The 6,250-nt window shown below is 38.1% G+C and overlaps 1 non-coding gene across 1 annotated transcript; it reads left to right on the top strand.

The window, feature by feature from the left end:
• The first annotated feature begins 3,975 nt into the window (after nucleotides 1-3,975).
• Nucleotides 3,976-4,105, top strand: LOC132646192 (small nucleolar RNA SNORA17). Its single transcript, XR_009584314.1, has one exon. It is a non-coding gene; the product is annotated as a small nucleolar RNA SNORA17 (small nucleolar RNA).
• The last annotated feature ends 2,145 nt before the right edge of the window (nucleotides 4,106-6,250 follow it).

Genomic DNA, 6,250 nt, shown 5'->3' on the forward strand with positions numbered 1-6,250 from the left:
AAGCAAGATGTAATGTTTCATATAGGTTATCCTAGCACTAAGGATAACCTAGTGGAGGGAGGAGGATCAAGAGGTCAGTGTCATATTTACATTTAAAGCCAGCTTTAGTGGCATGATCTCATGTCTCAGAGAAAAAAAAAATATTTCATGTTGTTGGTAAAATTGTTCTTGTTATAATTAAGAAATAGTTTTGCCAAGGTCCAATTTCACCCCCACCCCCAACCCCACTGAGTAGTACAAGATTATAATCAGTGTTCTTAAAATGATACCAGGCTTCAGAGGCAGAGAGGGAACAGGTTGTGAATATTACCACTGTGTCTTGGTTTGCACTCAGCCCCAAGGAGGATATTGATTCCAGTGCCATGATTCCACACCTCATTCCTTGTCTCAAGACCCAAACCCACCTAATCTTGAATACTTAAGTCTGAATTTTCTTTTCCTATATCTGCCTTTTCAAAGAACCCAGTTCTTGTCTCAGACATAAGATTACAAGCTCTGTACCTTTTTTACTTTTTTACTTCTGACACTGAAGCTGTCAGGGCTTGTGATCAAGATAGCAATCTATACTCACACAATACCTCTGTTCTGTTGGTAAGTGGAAGGCTTATTGCTGTCCTGGATTGGTAATCTTTACTAATCAAGCTTCTTTCCTTCCTGGTACAGGAAAACATAAATGTTTACCCTAAAAAAAGAGTAATTCCAATTAGATTTGCATGGCAGAATAAACATGTCAAATTCCTATTGTCTTGGTACTTGCTTCTTTTCAAAGAGCTTTTCTCAATATTGGCCAATAAAATGCTCTTTTTGTAATGCAAATATCTTCATGCTATTTTATTGTTCAAAACTTTTCAGTCACCTAGGGGATTTTAGGATTAGAGTCCACAATCCAGAGACTATATTTCAAGCCTTCCATGAAGTAGGCTCTAACTCTCTCCTCTGCTCTCACTCTCTATCTATCCTAAAGTGTATCTCACAGTTTCCTAAGTATGCAAAGAACTCTCCTGACTTGGGTTTTGCACATGATATACTGTTGTTAAGGAGGTGGTAAATCTTCCTGGCCACTAACTCCATAGTCCACAGAATTTATTTAGGCATCATCTTAGACCTCAAAAACTATGGATATGGGGTAAAGCTTTTTGTTGTTGTTGTTTATCTTTATTGACTTTATCCTTCACATTGCACATTAGCTCTTTTTAAATTAAATTTTTACTTTTTTAAATCAATTATACTTTATTCACATTGTATCTCAGCTGTAGCCCCCTCCCTCATTCTCTTCCAATCCCACCTTCCCTCCCTCAACTCCTCCTGTGTCCCTCTCCAAGTCCACTGATAGGGGAAGTCCTCCTCCCCTTCCATCTGACCCTAGATTATCATGTCTCATCAGGACTGGCTAAAATGTCCTCCTCTGTGGCCTGGCAAGGCTGCTCCCCCGTGTGTAGGGGGGCAAATAACCAACCACTGAGTATATGTCAGAGACAGTCCCTGCTCCCTTTACTAGGGAACCCACTTGGATATTGAACTGCCATGGGCTATATCTGAGCAGGGGTTCTAGGTCCTTGGTTGGAGTATCAGTATCAGAAAAGACCCCTGTGACCATGTGTTGTTTTGTTGTTGGTGTTGTTTGTTTTGTTTTGCTTTGGCTGCACTCAGTAACATCATGATTATCTGAGGATTTCTCTGTTACTTGAGGATCTGCTAGTCACGCCCGTGCCTGGTTTATGGCTTTGAGCAAATGTATGCATACACTGTTGGTGGCTAGAAAGATTATAAGTAGTAGTTAGAAATTCTATTTGGCATGGTTTTCAAAGTCACTGTTCAATTCTATATTTTAGGGACATATTTTAAAAGTGTACACATTGAACCCCTGCTAAGTATTGTCATTGATACTATGTGCCGAGAGTACAGAAGATGAAAAAATTGAAACCCCTTTCTGCTGGAATGCCTATTGTATTAAAAACAAAGAAAAACCAAACAATAACAAAGGGAAGCCAATTGAGAAGCATCATGAAGCAAGAGGCTCAAATTTTATAAAGGTTGTCAACAGGGGATTCTGACAAGGAAATATTTGAGGAATTAAAGTGACATACTTTTTTTTTAATTTTGGTTTTGAAGAAAGAATATTTGAAGCAGAGGGAACAACAAGATCAAAGTACATGGGTATGTCACTGCTTAATGTGATGCACAAACAGAAGACTGTCATTTAGTGGTAGTGCCAAAGAACAGAGGTAAAAATGATGTCAGTCCCACTAAGTCTCAAGCATTGTCACTGAAGAGGGAGATGGAAAGAATGTAAGAATCAGGAAATAGAGAGAAAGGGTGTCAAAATGTATCTTTTTGGCATGACATAGCCATTGCAACATCACCTCACAGTAACTATAGCTTCATACATTTGTCCTGTGCAGGACTGGGCCTAAGTCAGTCATGCAGGGAGAGGGACTCATAGTGACCCCACTCCCTGATGAACTGTTGGCCACTAGTAGGTGTTATGGAATGGGGAAGTCAATCTCTTCAGTGTCTACCTGCTAATGAGACCACAGGGTTCAAAAGAATAGTTTTACACCCTTTGGTTACATGGATGGCCTTGATTAAAATCAGTGGATCACAGATCAAAACACTTAGTACTATGAACTTTCCTTTTAGAACAGCCTTCATTTTTTTTTAATTTTTTATTTAACTTTTATTAATTGCACTTTATTCCTTTTGTATCCCCCTATAAGCCCCTCCCTCCTCCCCTCCCGGTCCCACCCTCCCTCCCCTTTCTGCATGCATGCCCCTCCCCAAGTCCACTGATAGGGGAGGTCCTCCTCTCCTTCTTTCTGATCTTTTTTGTTGTTGTTGTTCTTCTCAATGCAGTTTATTCAGGAACCTTGAATAATCTTCTGACCCTGGGGAAAGCCAGCCCACAGCTTAAAATAGCCTCTGGGTAGCCAACCCCAGCGTGCCTCGTGGGCAATGCAGATAGGTCCACATACATGGAAGCAAGCCAGATCCTCAGCCTTAGCCAAATATGGAGTTGTTTGTGACAGAGAGCACTCACCATCGGGAAGGTGGAAGGCGGAAACCAGCTCCATCTTTAAGGCGCGGCATTACGCAGCTCTCTACAGTTCCCCCTTTTTCTTTTAGATGCATCAGGCAAGAGTGGACGTCTGATCTCTGATATTAGAAATAAATTGGGACTTTGTACCAATGTTCATTTAGGTGTCATCCACCCAAAGAGCATTAGACCCATCCGATACCTTTTTCTCAGAGGCGGGACCTGGGGCATCAACCCGCATGCAATCAGACATGTTCTTCTCTGGGTCCAAAGCAGCTGACCCTGAGTGCAGTGCTTAGCCTCACATCCTGAGCGTAACATTTTATCTTTGTATGGTAGCCAACCATGCTTGGGGAGACTGTCCTGCTTCAGTGGCTGTAAAGGCCTGAATGATCATGGCTGCATTACGCTGTTGTGAGACTCTAATCTTGCATATACCCATAGTTTTATGAATGATGTGTATTCATTTCATTCATTTCTAGAAACCCTTTACATTTTTTTTATTCCTGTCTTCATCCATTTTTCATTCAGTAGAGAGTTGTTCAGTTTCCACAAGTTGTAAGCTTTCTGTTATTTCAATCTGTGATGGTCATATAAGATGCAGGTATTATTTTGATTTTTTTTCTATCTTTTGAGACTTGCTTTGTGTTTGAGTATGTGGTCAACTTTAAAGATAGTTTCATGAGGAGCTAAACATTTTTGTGTGTTTGGGTGAAAAATTCTATAAGTATGTTAGGTCTATTTGCTTTATAACTTTAGTTAGCTCCAGAATTTCTTTGTTTAGTTTTGTCTGGATAACCTGTCTATTTCTGGAAGTGGGGGATTGAAATCTCCCACTATAATTGTGTGAGTGTCAATATGTGATTTAAGCTATAGAAATATTTATTTTATAAATTTGGGGACTTTGTGTTTGGAGCATAGATGTTAATAGCTGCTATGTCCCTGCCCTTAGAGGCATTGCAGGTATGACTGCTGTGTTTCATGTGTATCAGTAGGTGTTAGAGGAGATTAGGTATGTCTATTCTCAGTGTTCCGACCTGTGAAAAAATGAATGGTTAGTCGCCTAATACTCTCTAAAAAAAAGCTATCCTGAGATGACCACCAGTCTGGTGCCACTAATTATACTTCATGAGTCTCTACTATAAGTTTCTTCTAAGAGTGCAAATGTCTGTTAAATGTCTCAGCTCGTACCCTCTTTATCTCCTTCCAAACCTGTGACTATGTGACTATGAATGCATTCATTTTAAGAACATTCATAAATCTTAATATAAAGCTGACTGTACCTGTTCTGAATATCACTGGTGAGTCAGGTTTCTCCCTGTATATATCTGTGTCCATATCTACATCATATCCAGACCTGATTTATATATGTATACCTTTCTCTGTCATCTATCTATGTATTCCCATCATCTACATTTATCTATCATCATCTGTCATCTATCATTTTATATCATCTTTCTCTAATATATATTAATTTATTATTACTTGTTTTTTAAAATAGGTTTCTTTTCTATTATCTATTTTTTTTCTGTATTTTAGCATCTAACTTTAATTCTCCAATTCTTTTTTGTTCACCATAAGGAAGTTTAACATCCCCTTTTGTAGGTTAAGTATTTGAGTCTACAGATACATACAAATAAAAACATACACAGAAAAGATTTGCATATTCATTAGCATGCAACCATACAGAGAAGTCAGACAAAACATGAAACTAAACAACAACCAACTGGTGGAGTCTTAAATACTTTCTTCATAGAAGAAGAGAGGTTTATAAAAGACATTTTCAAATAAATATTTTCTTGGGAAAATGGGTGAATCTATCTACCAAGCAATGATTTGGAAAAAAAAATCTTTTTTGTATTCTAGATATGCCTTCTTCTGTGATATGAGCTCAATCTTCCTTTGTGAATAAAATACCAAGAAATTCTGAGACATGCCTCTTTGGCTGATTTGGGTGTTAAGTGAGGACCACATTCCAGAAAGTTCTTCTGTATTTTGTGTTTTCTAGGAGCTCTGAGATTCATGTAAGAAGGTCAGAAAACAGGGCAGATGTGATTACAGATACCAAGCAGATGAACCTGACAAGGGATAAAAGAACACACTGGCATCATATTTTCTAAAAAAATTAGTTACTTTTATTTTTGGAACTGAGGCCTTCTTAGAGCAGAGGGATCTTCCTGGGAGAATTTTACTCCACAGCCTTATGACATTGTTACTTACACTGCTGCTTAGTCAGATTCTGTGCTTAAAACTGATTTTTCTTCCCCAAATTCTAGTAGTCATGATAAAAAGAAATCATGATGATCTACTCATCCTAGGGCCTGTTGTTTAAAAGGGGATAACTGTTTTGCTAGTGGGTCCTAGGATGGCATAATCCCTCTAATTCTTTCCTTTCTCCTTGGTCTAGAGTTAAGTTTTGTGGATGTACCAAGCAGAGGGAAAGAGAGAAAAAGAGAGAAAGAATTCATCATTTTAAAAAAGTGAGCACCTGCTAAGCTGCAATGAACAAGTTGCTCTGCTCTCAGAACTTGGGACATTTTCTACAACTACACAGTCTCATCAAAACCTCTGTCCCATTCTTGGACATCTAGTTTTGTTATTTCAAATGCATTCTTAATCTACCTATCATTTAGATGCCTGTAGTAACTGGTTAATTAATATTTGTAGAGAAGATTAAATGACTAAATATTACTATAGTCAAGCCACTTCTTTCCATAATGTTTATTAATTCATGTATACCTCAGCTTTAGATTGCTCAAGAGCAGGGACACTCATCAGTGACTCTCCCTTACATGGTGTTTTTAAAATATCAACCAAGAGCATTATAACATTAATTACCATGACTCTTATTATGGTTTGCTTTTAGAGACTCTTAGATTTTGAAGCCTCAAATTTCTCCAGTGTAGATGTATTGTTTTGTCTTAATTGCAGTGAACCAACCTAAGCCCCTAATGAAGTTACACTTCAGAAGTCATGCACTAGTATGACCATATGCACCCACATGGTATTTCCCATGTGTACCACAAGGCACTTGAATATATGTAGCCAGAAGATACTTGATAAACATGTACCTACAACATGCTTAAAATGAGGTAAGTGAAACTGAGAAAATAGAATGTTAACTTTAATTTGAATTTTAAAAGCAGTTTTATATAAGTCCACACCTGTTTGTTTATAACCCCTATTTTTATTCATTGTTAGCCAGATAGAGACAAG

Source organism: Meriones unguiculatus, chromosome 10 (assembly GCF_030254825.1).
Source record: "Meriones unguiculatus strain TT.TT164.6M chromosome 10, Bangor_MerUng_6.1, whole genome shotgun sequence".
NCBI classification, from domain to species: Eukaryota; Metazoa; Chordata; class Mammalia; order Rodentia; family Muridae; genus Meriones; species Meriones unguiculatus.